Below are 15,232 nucleotides of genomic sequence, written 5' to 3'. Positions count from 1 at the left end.
TCTAAACCCTCATTAGGATCCTGGAGGGTGCATGGGAGTTTGCCCAACCAGTCTACATGTGTTTTTTGGATCTGAAGAAGGCATTTGACTGTGTCCCTCGAGGGGTCCTGTTGGGGGTGCTATTGGAGTATGATGTGCCAGGCCTTTAATAAGGTATCTGTATGACCGGTGTCAGAGCCTGGTCTGCATTGCTGGCAGTAAGACGGTCTCGTTTCCGGTGAGAGTTGGACTCCACCAAGGTTGTCTTTTGTCTTTGATTCTGTTCATTACTTTTATTGACAGAATTTCTAGGTGCAACCAATGTGTTGAGGGGATCCATTCTGGTGGATTTAGGATTGCGTATCTGTTATTTGCAGATGATGTGGTTCTATTAGCTTTATCAGGGCGTAATCTACAGCTCTCACAATGTGAAGTGGCCAGGATGAGGATCCGTGCCTCGAAATCCGAGATCATGGTCTCGGAAAAAGGTAGAGGGCCTTTTCTGAGTTTGGAAGAATGTACTGCCCCTTGTTGAAGAGTTTAAGTATCTTGGGGTCTTGTTCACGAATGACTGGAAGATGGAGCGGAGATCAACAGGTGGATCCGTCCGTTGTGGTGAAGAGAGAGCTGAGCTAAATGGCATAGCTCTCGATTTACCGGTTGATCTGTTTTCCTTCCCCTTAACTATGGACATTAGCTTTGGGCCTCCCTACTGGATATTTCTTTTCGGTTATTTAGATTTTTGTTACTTTGCTTGTGATTCAGAACATGTAGCTCGGAATAGATTTTAGCACATTGATATACAAAAGGTCTGTTAATTGTATATTTGTGTGCTCATTTGTGTGTTTCTTTTTTTTTTAGTTTTTGGAAAATATGTACATGTACAAGATAAAAGTTTTTTACAAGCTAAAATTTTACATAAAGACAGCAAAAATAAAAAATAAAAACAAAATATACGATTCATTAAAGAAATGGATTTGACTGTCAGCGTGGCTCCTTCCAGAGCTGCACCTCAGTAAACTACAAAGTATTAATAATAATAATAATAATAATAACAAAACATAATGTAGAAAATCTCTGTAAAATGAATCCCAAACAGCAAAATGTATCGGTTTTCTGATTGGATGGTTACACTTGTGATGTCACCATTTGCATCACTTTCAGCTGAAACTCACACACAAGTTATGGAACTTGAATGCAGATTTTTTTTTTATGTAGTGATTTGCTTTAATATAAGTTGTGTAAATCAAACTTTAACAAATACAAATATCTTTTTGGTACTCAGAGTATTCTCAATCATTTTTGTCTACAAGTTGGCAAATGTTTTTTTTTTTCATCTACGTATTCTGATTTGAAAGCACAAAACATTTATGACTGGAGTTTGTTCCCATAGCAAGGAGGAAAAAACAGCACCAAACACTGCCCCCATCTTTCATAAAAATGTAGACCGTTAACCGTTAATGCAGCATTCTCTGCCATGGCTATGAAGATGTTCAGTTTGATTTGTTTTGGACTGCTCTGTTCAGATAAAGCATGTCTGACTTGCCTCCATGTAATCCTACCTCTACAGGTACAGGGATCACCACCGACACAGGTTACTTTAGAAAAAGACTAGTTTAATGCTTTTTTTCTTTGCATCCATCCACGTCGGCAGTTTGTTTCTGTGTCTAAACCCCTTTCTCTTATAAAAGATCAGAAATATTTTCATATTTAATGTTTGCATTTGTAAAAATGGGCAAGAAGTAAACATGTTTAGAATTTTAAATGGATAGAGACTCACATTTAGACTAAATGACAATGAAGAGATGGGTCAAAACACTCCATTATTTAGCTGTGCAGATATTTTTAGAAGCACCCTGGTGACTTTGGAATTATTTATTAACTGCCTGATAATTAAAACATGTAGGTTTGGTTGAGAAAAGCCGACAGAAATCTCAGAGAGAGCAGGAGGTGGGGATGTCCCCTGGGGGGGAACTCTGCATCTTTCTGCATTTCTACCCAAACGCTGCTGCAGCATTGATTTAACAGGAGCTACTGGAAAGCCATACTCAGAAGCACAAACATCTACCAAAATTAAAAACGCTTTTTCTATGAATATGCAAACGTATGTTAGCAGTTTTAACTGTTAGCACATTTGCTAGAGCAGAAAGAATGCAAAGAGTCCAAAGGTCAGAAAAAACAAATCCTCATTCATAATTTATCTCTGGCCTTGTTAAATTTATGTTTACCTGCCAACTCACGTGCTCACATGAAAAGAGTTCTGAATACACCTACAAAGTACTCTGGGGTGTATTTGCATGCATGGAAATATATTTTCATTTGTTTCACCCATTCTTACTTTGTTTATACCATCTTAAAAAAATAACAACCTTTAAGCAATGTGCTGTTCTTTTATTTCATTATAAAAAAAACAGAACCAAACAACAAATCAGCAACAGAAAAACAATAAACTGCATTTTCTCCTAATGATTCTTAATCAGTGCAATATTGCAGTAACACTTCTCAATCTTTTGCGACTGCATTACATGGTCAAAAGGCCTGGACATGAAAACACCTCAGGCTGACAGAAGGTGTTTATAGGCTATGTAATGGAGTCAAGTATTTGAATTTCATTTTTTTCCTCATAAGTGAAAAGAGTTTAATATGTCAACTTTTTTTTTTTTTTTTCAAGAGATTAATAAAAATGACGGGACATAAAAGAACAATAGTTAATAGGATAACTTCAGGTTTTCAGAAGATTGCTGCCCGGCTTGCAAGATCCAGGGAAAAAGAGAAATTTTGCTGTACTCCTACCAAACTCTAAGGGCCTGGAATAATAGACTTCTAGTGAGCAATATTAGATCACTTCCACGTGTACTGCAAAGGCTGAAATATTAAAGATAATCCATACTGTTTCCTATAATGTCCTTGTGCTCAACTGAATGGACCTGAATACACTTTAAAGGTGCTGTAGGACATCTTGAAAAAAAACGGTTCCAGCAAGCTATATTTTTGAACATTCACAACACAATCGCTGATCTGGGAGCTGGCAGGGAGACGGACACATCGCTGATGATGCAGAGCACTACTGTATGATAACTTCTCTGAAACAGAATATTAATGCCTAAATTCACTTAAATTAACAGCAAAACATGTTCGCTTTTATTATCCTGGTGCCTGTAGTTTGGATTACAAACATGAAAAACGCCTTCCAGCCACCGCGGCAAACTGCGTGGAGGCGACCGGGCCATTGGCTGCTGTTGAATGGGATTCCTTGTGACCATGCTCTGACAGTGTAAGGGGATCTGAGCGGCTCCAACAGAAATAATATTTGAAGGCAGGATGGTAATCTGGATTTTCAGGTGGACTTTCTCACTTCAAAATAGATTCAAACTACTTTTTACCCACTGATCACAGCAAATATAGCTGCCATTGTTACAGGCAAAGAAAGGATAGGGTAGCTCCGCCCACATCAGACCCACTTTTTTCCAAAATATGACAAAATGGTCCTTTTTAAATGAGTCTCCTCTTATCTGCTAGATACTACTGTAGCTCCATGTCTTGATGAGCCAAACCTAGCTAAAGAAGCTACTAGGGTCTCTACGCCTAATCATTTCCATAGAAACAATCACATTATTTATTATCTAAACGGTTATTGATTTTTGATTAGACATATAACATATCAGTTTACCAAATAATGTTTCAGTTAAATCTTGGATTTGGATTTTAAATTGGCTTAATTTGACATTATTCCAAACTCTTCAAGATAACATTGGTTCTAAAACATAAAGTGTATGGCATACTGTGATATCATTGCCTCATTCTATTGATTCATTAATTTGCCTTTTCATGTGCACATAGTAGCTACATAGTTGAATTTAACTAGTTTAGTCAAGAGTTTTTAACTAAAAGATTTTTGGCCTGGATTTGAATATTTTTCCTAATAATTCTTATGACTTGAATGGAAGTTGTGAAATTATTCCATGTCTGTGTAGATTAAACTGGTTGAAACACACTCATCTGTTGTTTTAACACACAGCCAGTTTGGCATCTATTCTCAGAATAATATGTAAAAGTCAGAAAATGATTTGAATGTCTAATAATAATATATGGTAACAACAACATTTAATGTTGTAGCAGCACATAGGAACAAACACACAAATACATGAGCTAACATTAACAACTAAGCACTCACCTTTGAGGGATAATATTGCTTCTATAAACCCTGCAGTTGATCTAAAATGCTGCAGCCAGATTTCGGATGACAATTAATAACAGAGATCATATCTCTCCTATCCTGGCTTCTCTTCATTTTTGTTAAATCAAGAATATAATTTAAAATCCTCCTTCTCATACATACAGTAAAGCCTTAAATGGCCAAGCTCCGTCTTAAATCAGAGATCTGATTTTTCCTTATGTTCCTAACAGAGCACTTCGCTCTCAATCTGCAGGTTTACTAGTGGTTCCTAGAATTTCTAAAAATAGAATGGGAGGCAGGTCTTTTAGTTATCAGGCTCCTCTCCTAAGGAACTAACTACCAGTCTGTGAGGCAGACACCCTGCCTACGTTTAAGGCTAGGCTTTTTGATGAAGCTTGTAGTTAGAGTGTGTCAGGTTATGCTGAGCTATCTCTATAGTTTTGCTGCTATAGGTTTAGACTTTTGGAGGACATAGGGGCTCCCATTTCATCATTCTGCTTCATTCTATCTCCATTCTCCCTCTTCACAGAATCTGTTAGTTCAATCTCTAACGTTATGCTCTCTATGCTATTTCTCATAGTAGCTTCGCCTCGTCTGGCTGTGACACCATTCTGGAGAGAAATATTAGCTGTGCTGCTGCCATCAACACCTTTGTTAATAGATGTGGTGAGCAGCATGTTTTTCAGTGTAGTCCTGTTTCTCTGAATGTTACGGGCTGGAGGTGTTCTCTTCATCCTCTGAAATGGGAGCCGGCTCTGAGCTTATCTACTTGGCTGTGTGTTTCCTGGAACAGGGTCAGCTTTTACAGTTGCCTTGAGATGACATGTTGTGAATTGGAGCTATATAAATAAACTGAATTGAATTGAATAACACATTGGAGGTAAGAAAATTTTAAGTCTTGTTTTCACTCCTGAAAAAATTGCTGTTGAATTATATCATTACGAGATGTGCGCAATTCAATTCAATTCAATTGAGTTTATTTATATAGCGCCAAATTCACAACACAAGTCATCTCAAGGCACTTTACAGTTCATCCAAAACGCGTCATTTAAAATCTGCATTGCTCAGCTCTAAGTTCCCAAAAGAAGTGAGCCTCAGACATCAAAGTTAAAGCAGCACACATGGCAAAATAAAAAGCATAGTGACAATTTCAGCTTTGTTTAACTTTGGGTTAAGCCATACAAGCTAAACCAAAATATTATACAACTCCCATACTATTGTCTAGCACTTCTATGGCATATGCATCCGCACTGTACCAGGCAAATATTGAGCATCTTTGCATGTAATGTTCCGCATAACTTATTCAATCTCCAGGTATCAGCATGTCTACCACACATATGTGGCATTGAGTGGAGGTTTACATTAGTGCAGCTCAAATATCAGGGCAATGTGTCAATTGCAGTTTACCTCGTGTCAAACAATAGCAGGACAAAACTTAGTATTGATAATGATTCATTTTCAGTACTTCCAATACTGTCATTGGCTAACATGGCAAAGGACTTATACAGTGTGCAGGTAATGGGATTCCCACTTATGTGACAGATAACTCATATAGGTTACAGAAGGTAAGCAAAAAACATGAACAGCATTTCCATATAGGCCATGTTACTAGACAACAATGCAACAGCAGCTTTAACATCTCCATCTGTGATGGGCTGGTGACTTGTATAGGGTGTAACCCATTCATGTTGAAAAGCTCCAACCAATCCACAATAAACAACCACCCCTCCCAACAAATATCCGACACACAATAAAATCAATGGATTCAAAAAGAACTACACTAAAAATAAACTGTCCCAAAATCCCCAACAGGCATCAAATCATCATTCATCTACTAGATTGTCTTTTTTATTTCTCACTTTTTCTCACTGCCTTCTTCCATATTTTCTCTTTCCTACACACACACACACGCACACACACACCTAGATGTACAAAGACTGAACAGTCGCTGACAGGTCGATTCTCCCAAGACGGCAACTCTCTTGTGCCTTAGCCCATGTCCTGCTTAGTTCTGTTTAATATTGCAGTAGACAGGGTCAGACGTGAAGGATGGATGTGTGAGCTGATGGAGGAGAGCAGGGAAAAAGGAAGCCATCAAGCTGCAATAGTTGGCATGTTACCAAGCTTTGCTAAAGTAGCTAAAATCTGATGGAGCAATAGAAAGAAACCATTAGACAAAAAGGAAGTCGGTAAATATCCATTAAGGTCTATTGGGATTAAATAGTCCAAACCCTTTTTTTTAGATTCCTCAAAGATTTAAGTATAAAATCCATTTTTGTCCAACTTGTTTAAAAGTCAATGGAAAGCTCCAGAACCTTTCCCAGAAGCATTTTCTCCCGAATTAATCAAAATCATACCAAAGGTGGGAGTAGCAAGGTTCTTAACAGAGTCAAGGTGCTTTAGAAAAATCCACCCCATCTTTGCTCTTTATGTGAGGGAGGGAAAATGCTGCCTAGTCTGGATTCTGAGAGCAAAACGACCCCATTATTCATTTTCTCACTGAGGTGAGACATAACTAGGGAAAATAGGAAGGAACCCACCCTTTCACAGGGAGCCACTGAGTTTGTAATGCCTCTGAGTAAATCCACTTTTTGTTTTTCAGCATTCTTTATTCATATCTTACCTTCTGACCTCACAGTATTGTGCAGTTTATTACTTCGCTTTGAGGCTATTAAGATGACTGCTGGTGTTTCTTTTTATGTTCTAGACTACTCATTTTAGATCTAAAGTTCATATGGAAAAGTTTAAAGTTCATAATGTTTTTTGGTAGCTTGATACTTTATATAGTTGACTACGGAACTGTACATGAACTATACATCAATTGAGATACATTGCCAAGTAAAATGGCTGAAAAACGGTCTGATGTCACAGTTTTAGATAACTAAAGTGTCTGGTAAAAGGACTCATTGTTAGTTTATAATTGAACTTCATTGATCTCACAAAGGAGAAATATATCTCTGCGTTTAACTCAACCCCTTGGGAAGCAGTGGGCTGCCATTGTGCGGTGCCTGGGGAGCAGTGGGATCTCACAAAGGAGAAATATATCTCTGCGTTTAACTCAACCCCTTGGGAAGCAGTGGGCTGCCATTGTGCTGTGCCTGGGGAGCAGTGTGGGGTTAAGGGTTTGGCTCAGGGACCCAGAGTGCAGGCTATAAGGATCCAACCAGGTATTGTACTTGCAACCTTTTCAGAGCACAAGAACACTGCTCTAACCATTAGACCAACACTCCCCACATTTTATCACATGTTATGCAATACCCACTTACCTGAACTTTTGGGGATTTATGTTATAAAATAATGCAAATAGTGAAAAAAACAGCACAGTTGTGAGGTAAAGGGAAAATAGTGAATTTAAAGTCCCCTCCCCTCTTCACCCAAACCCGATCAAAACTCATACTGTTTTGGCATAAGTTTCCAACAGCTTTGTACATCTAGAGACTATAACCGAGGCTTATTCAGACTATATGAAAACTCCTCAATGTTCCACAGCTTCTGTTATATTCACATTGCCTGAGCTATAGATCTTTGCAGCTTTTCAATAGATACCATGGCCATGTCTTTGTAGAATTTGTATCAGAGGTGGTGAGCTGAAAACAAATGCTCTCTGCTTTCATTAAGATTTATCTTTATATTTCCACCTCTTAAATATTACTCAGTGTTGAAAAGCTTTAAAGAAATTGTATTTTTCTTCTTCCATCGCCTGTATCCGGCATCTAGCGTTATCCCGACAGTTGCAGGACCCTTGAACTGACCAGTCTTTGTACACCTGGGTAGTACAATCTGAATAAGCTTTATTGCCCAAGTTTGTGTGCACAAAGAAGGATTTTATATGTAATTTACATGCTTATTGTAAAAAGACATTAAGTCTTAAAGTCAGAGGAAGTAAAATAAAAGATGCATTTGGACATGTTTTTCCTTTATTTAATAACCGGTTTAAATAGCGCAAATCTGCAAACTTCATTTTACAGTAAATAAGCTGAATACTCTGGCTTTAAGGTGGTCAAGGTCTTCTTATGGGAAGAATTTAGTCTAGTGGTTTCTGTTTTTGGCAAGTAGGTCTCTGTGGCACCACCCGAAAAGTACAGTTCTTAACTGTACCCGTACAGTATGTGTGCAGGATGCGTGGGGTCTGCAGATATAGAAGTGTCTCCTCTTTACTGGATGAGCCAAATAACACAACAGTGATGAATTTCACAAATTGGACTGATAGTCTGCAGACCAGTCTTGTTGTGAGAACAATGTGGTTGATAATAGAAAGAAAACGCCATTGAGGGAAACTCTCCGGAAGTTCAGTATCATCTTCACAGTCTTGAGCAGGTTAAGCGCCAGGAGGGTCTTGCTGCACCAGTTGATATACCTCATGTCTGTATGCAGCCTTGTCATTGTCCTTGACCTGACTAATTAGTCTTCCCATCTGTAGACTTTAGGGGTCTCCAATATGGTTGAGTTGGGATGCATTTAGTTTTTAAAGGGAGGAGAAGAGAATGCACTCCCTTGTGGAGGGCGTTCTGATGATTCTTCTGTTGAAGAAAATCCTCCGAGCCTCACCTTCCTTAGGAAGCTATGATTATCCAATGACAGGTGGAGGCCAGCTCCTGGCAGAGGATGTCTGGGTTGATGGAGTTGAAGGTCAACCAGAAGTCCACAAAAACAGGATCATGTGTATGTCCCATTTTGCCCAGTAAGAAAACTGCTGTAGATCAGACAGGAGGCCTGTGATGGGATTCCCGACTCTAATAGAACCTCATTACCATAGTTAGAGCACCAGTCTCGCAGTCAGTCGGTCTTCTGGGGGTATGGCCCTTCTGTGAGGTGGCCCCTGAAAGCTTTGGAACTTTTTCTTTTGTCTTGAGTAAGGAATCTATCAGATTTCAATACCATCTTTAAACATTATCTTTCACTAAGCTTTCACCTGTCACAAATTGATGCTATGTTCCATCAACTTCCCCTACCTTTCACTCTTTTCTCTATCTTTACAAATACATGCCCAGTTGTTTGAGCACTTTTACCTAGGTTTGTAACTTTTACCATCTCTAATTTTTATTCCTTCTACAACAGGGGTGCTCAATTCCAGTCCTCAAGAGCTACTATCCTGCAACTTTTTGATGCACCCTATTTTTAACACACCTGAATCAAATGAGTGGCTCAATATCATGCCTCTGTTGATCTAAATGAAGGGATTGAGCCTTTAGCTAAATTTAGGTGTGTTAGAGCAGAGATGCACATTAGTGCACATTAACAGACAACATTGAAAACCATGTCCATGTAAACCTCCTGTAGTACTAATGAGCTCTCAAGAGCACTGTACCTCAAGTCAAAATTCATAATTTATGGCCTTGTGATGACATGTGTTGTGGATTGGTGCTACATAAATAAACTGATTTAAATTAGTCAAATGGGAACATCTAAGATGTCAGAATACTCTTATCTTTTTTAACACTAAACTGAACATCCATAAACAAAACATAATGGTAATGTAGGAAATGAGGAAAAGCCAACAAAGTAACATGACTAGATGTTGTAGTCTTATGTTTCTAGCTTTCTTCTTTCCTAGGCATAGGAGTTCTAATAATTCTAGTATTTTCAACCTTGCAAAAATTGACAACTTAGGTTATGTACAGTAGAATTTGTATTGTGAAGAACCAGGTAGAGTTGCTCCAATTATTTAGCATTCTTAGCTGAGTTAATATTCATCCGCATAGACAGAGCGTCTGCATACTCTTTCTTGAGATTAAGTGATGCTAGTATTGCATATTTTTTTCAATTTTTGGTGGCATGTAAATAATTGCGTTGTCACTGTCCAAAAAAAACTGTACCATTTGCTGGAGATCACATTCTGTTTAACAAATCAAATACAAATCCTGTACATCTGTGCATCTTTTCACTCCTCTGAAAGCAAAAGAGTTACTCAATATTGTGATTCATAGAAAGAAATGTCAGAAACCCTAATTGCTCTAAGGGTCACCAGGCTGCTTAAAGGGGCTTAAATGCATTATGATCTTATGGATTTCTTTTTCAGTTCATAAAGAGGACTTCCAATTAAATTATCACACCCTGTTGGCTTATTATATTCAATTTCTGTTTTTAAACCATATTTTTGCTCAATTTTTTAGTGAACAAACACTTTGGGCCTGATTTGAAATAAAGAGCGCTACTTTGCATTGACAAAAATTAACTGTCTGCTTGCTGTAAGTGGGTGTGCTGCAGGTGATCTGCTAAAGTTGCCGGCGCAAATGATGTGCAAGATGTGCAAATTAGTTTGGTTCTGGACTATTAAAGAGAGCAGATTGCGAGTTCTACTGGCAATTTGAAAGCAGCTGTAAATGGAAGATGAATTTCCAACCCCAGATGCTGGAATTACAATTTACAGTAATAATTCTAAATACAATGGAACACGGAACATTATAGTGACGAAAGCAGGTGTAAATTTAGGATTTTATATAAGACATGTTTCGAATGGCAAGTTTAACTTGATAGTTTCTAAAACAAGAATTATGACACTAAGTTAAGTCATAGTGGAGCTATTATATAAATGATCAGCTACAGTATTAGCATTAACTGTTATCCTCTACAGTGATATAAATGTCACAATGTACAACTTTCTCTGGGATTATGATAGCTATGTAACATGCTATAAAAATGTGCATCTTTCTATGATTTCTGTGGCTCATAAATTACTTTATTGTATTCCAAAACCTTTGTTTTGAAATACATAGTCACAATGTATTGCTTGGAGTCATGTGTGCCATCCTTAAGTTATTTTCAAGTGCTTTAGCCTCATTCACATTTGGTCAGTTCATCTTATATAGAGGCCAACTTTGGCCTGTTTTCAGCTAATGGATGCCAAGAAGTGCTGTGTCAATCTGCACTGGCAACAGTCCTGCATCCCAGGCAGTGTTTGGCTCCGCTTCCAGTTTGTCCTCATCTTTTATTCAAACTTTACTAAACCAATAAGTCTCATTAATCTCTGCAGCGAGGTGAACTACTCACCCACACTTTTACAAAAAGGTTAGCTAAGGAAATCGGGGTCCTGCATGGATGTTCACATCATTTCTTAAACTCACACCTGGGATGAATGTAAGTAGGTGAGACAATCTATGGTGACATTACACAATTGCTGTTTTATTTTCTAGGTCCTGTCACATACAAAGCACTTCCAAAAGAATAATGTATATATGACCCCACAACAATGGATCAATTTAACACAAGCCAGGGCCCTGATAATTCAAATTCGGCCATAAAGTATTTGCTCTTGTACTTTGAGTCAGGCCTATGCCAGGAGACCTGCTGCTACACCCTGTCGGACAAAATGGATGATTAAATTATCTAGTCTATTGTGTTAAACTGTGTTTAGCTGTCTGGCAGACCTTACATACGCATCCACAGGGTGAAGAATAACACACTTTGAAGTCTGATTAAATCTATGAAGAACTGTTGAAGTGTTTTTTTTTTTTTTTTTTTAGGAAAAAAGATCTAGGTTTAGTTAGAAGTAACAATTCTGAAACTTAATATGAAAACCTATAAAGATTCAAAATCGAATCTGATATTTTTTCAGAACTTACTAAGAAAATGAAAATGCAATATTAAGGTTTTTAAATAGACAGCAGCGTTCAGATTTGATCCACTTTTCACAAAGTCATCAAGACCAAAAAAAAACAGTAAAAACCTACTCAATCCTAGTAAAGCAATAGAAATATAAATGCTTTCCAAATGTCCAAATGTTTCCCCTATCAGTCAGAATCTAAGTTGTGATCTGAATCCTTCAATCCACAGTGCAACAGATATACCTCCTCTGCATTAGGGCTAGCACTAGCACAACTCTAAACCCAATCATGCCATTCATGCATTTATTGCATTCATGATAAGTGAGCGTATGGAACAAAAGTTGCAGATAATTTTTTATACTCCAGTAAATAATTTGGAAAGAACAGATGTTTCATAAACATCCCATCAGGAAATCTACTGGTATCTAAGAAGGGAAATACATTTCTGATCGGACAAAGAGTGAATTGCTAAGAAACCTAATCATTTACTTTTTTATATTTTCAAACATGAAGAAGACAAAATCTAACGCTTCTTATTCAAATATTATGCAACAAACCAACAGCATAAATTTGAAGTTGAATAAATAATGTTCACAGTTTTTGTCGGCGTTTTGATGCATTTTTTTTTTGGCCTTCAAACTTTGTTAAACGATGTTTGGAGTATGCCTCCATCAGCTTTGCATATCAAGAGCCCTTTTGCCTGTCTTCTAGAAAAGCAGGTTAACTTAAGCTAAATTGATATAGAACACTTTAAAAAAATCTGCAAACTCCAAGTCTTAGCAGAGATTTGTGCATTTTTAACTAGAAAGCTCTAACATGTTTATTTTCTATTACTTAAACAATTATTTTCTGACTCTGGCTGGATGTTTAAGGTTCTTGTTTCTTTGTATTTTCTCTGCATTTCCCATACTCTTTACTATTTTGAACAATGAAATTAACACAGCTCTATGAGGTGAGAGCTAAGATCCTAACCTTTCTGTAAGCTAAACTAAATTCTGTTTAGTTTGGTCTTTATAATGCTGAGAGTTCACTAAATATCTCCAATAAACCTTCAGAGACAGAACAGCTGAATTTATGTTGAGATTAAATTATACAGTATTTTATAATTGAGATTACTTTGAAATGATGCAAAGGGTTCAATAAAAAGACCCACAACATTTATCTGCCTGTTATTTGTAACACTACTTTATTTTTGTACACAATATGCAGTATTTTGTGTAAGTCTGTCAATTACAAGCATAGGTTTTTGTTACAGCTATTCATTTCATACATGTTTCAAGGTTGTAACTTATGGTAGTATTCCCTGTCTCTTACAGTATGTTTATACAAATATAAGCCAGGATTTTCAATTACTTTAATTTAACTTTTTTTGGGAGTGAATCTGAGGTATTGGCTGCAAAAAAAAAGGTAGAATTCAGGAAATCATCAAGATTCTTCTATAAATCCTTTTAGAATATGGGCATCTGTCGTATAAGGTTCTTTTTCTTCCATTGATACACTTTAAATAAAGGGTATATGGTAGCTGCATCTCATTTTAAGCCATCATCATTTAGACATATGAGGAGGTGAAAAAAAATCTCTTCACCGCTGCGGTCCTGGACGATTCGTGCTGATTGTAGAGCAACAAAACCTCTTTCAAAGCACTCGGCAGAACAGAGGACAGAGTGGGCAGATGAGGATGAGGAAAAGAACAATACAGAAGGAAAAAAAGTGCTGATCTCTCTCTCCCTCCCTCTCATTCAGTATGCTGACTGTTTCTGTACAGAAAACTGACTCCCACGCTTTTCTGCCTGGCCTATTTATCACACTGATCAGGTTATGAGGAACGCGGATGTACACAGGAGGCTCAGTCGAGATGTGCCTATGTAAATGTTTGTGAATATTCTCCAACCTTACAATTTGGAGCACAGACTAGCCTTAAAAAAAAAAAAAAACAAATAAAAGGAAAAAAACACTCACATAAAAACAGCCAAAAGATCAAACTAATTATTCAATGTTCATCTGCTGCCCAGCCGTGCCATTCTTTGGGCTCACAAACGCAATATCAGCTGCCAGTAATGCACTACTTCAAAAGGATCCTACTGTGCAATCAAAAGAGATATGAGATGAGCTATCAAAGTGTCCATATTTTATCATCAACCTTATTCTGCTTTTCCAATGAAGGCAGCACTGCTCAGTGTATCCCTTGTGTGTTCAGGAAGCTACACTTTGTCCTCAATAATCTCTCTACTAACTGTCATCTATACCTACAGGGGTGGAGGGAGAGAAGAAAAAAAATACACACAACCTCCCTGAAAACAGTAATCCAATCAACCCGGAAACATCCTCGAAATAGCAGCCACCATCGCAGGGAATTCACATCTCCTCTGAACTGTGCACAACACACCTCCCTGCATGGACATCCTCTACACAAATGGACTGATGGATGGATGTATAAATGAAGAGATTGATGCCATTTGCATTTCATCAGCACAAAGCAATGATCCTGCTGCTGCTTGCTTGCTTTTGAGATGCAGTGGTGTATCCTCAGAATATCAATGGTAAAACGGGAGGTGTGGGTGGCTGGAGGGAAACGCAAGCTCTGTTCCTAATGTCAGTGTGTTCAAGGAAGCATTAAAATGCATCTACTCAGGGAATATCCTGACAGTCTAATTAGTAGTCAAAATGGAAATACATGCAATAATTCTCCAACGCATTGTTTTGACATAATACCAATGAATTCAGAGGAACTTTTGATCCTGTTTTAGTTTTTTGTTTTTTCTCATGATATTCCCATGATAATTGGCCAAATTATCAAGATTGGAGTTAGAAATCTTTAAAATATAGAATATTGAATTATATTTATTTTCAAACTAGTATCAGGGACAGTTTTAAAGCCATATAGCTAAAAATTTAATTATTGATACAGAATGTATATTTCTAACTCTATATTTTGAACCTTATAATACAAAATGTATTATTTTGACATATCTGTTTCAAAGAAATCTACTTCTTTAAGTTTCAAAGAAAAACATTTTGTCTACAAAATATATTCCTTAGACATCTACCTCTATAAAGCCTGTAATGCTAGAAATAGAACTTTTGATGCATGTATGTAAAGGAACTCTATTTCCTTCCTTTAATCGCATAACACTATTTTCATTAGTTTTGTTTTCGTTTTGTTTTTTTCTAAAAAAAAACAAATGTCTGTGGCCTTATAAATACCATTAAATATGTTTTTTGTCTTCATAATGCCTAGCACATCCTTTTACTATCCTGTCCACTTACTGGATTACTGGACTACTGTTTAAGTCCAGTAAGCTAATGTAATATTAATAGCTTAATTTCCCATACTCATTTTTAGTTGATACTCTCCTCAAAAACCTTTTGCATTGGATACTGTTGAGATCTAAGTCCTGCAGGATGTTTGTGATGTAGGCTACAAAAACCTTTTTTGTAGTTACAGGAGTACAAATGTGACACTAATAGGCTAAAATGTTTATATATATATATATATATATATATATATATATATATATATATATATATATAT

The 15,232-nt window shown here is 37.1% G+C and overlaps 1 protein-coding gene across 1 annotated transcript in view; it reads right to left on the bottom strand.

Annotated features, from left to right (window-relative positions):
- The window catches only part of LOC107100288 (lipoma HMGIC fusion partner-like 4 protein), a 42,725-nt gene that overhangs the window by 25,949 nt on the left and 1,544 nt on the right, over positions 1-15,232 (bottom strand). The window lies entirely within an intron of this gene.

Source organism: Cyprinodon variegatus, unplaced genomic scaffold (genome assembly GCF_000732505.1).
Source record: "Cyprinodon variegatus isolate N-32 unplaced genomic scaffold, C_variegatus-1.0 Scaffold955, whole genome shotgun sequence".
NCBI classification, from domain to species: Eukaryota; Metazoa; Chordata; class Actinopteri; order Cyprinodontiformes; family Cyprinodontidae; genus Cyprinodon; species Cyprinodon variegatus.
Note: the sequence above shows the minus strand (reverse complement) of the source record. Positions and strands in the feature narration are given on the sequence as shown.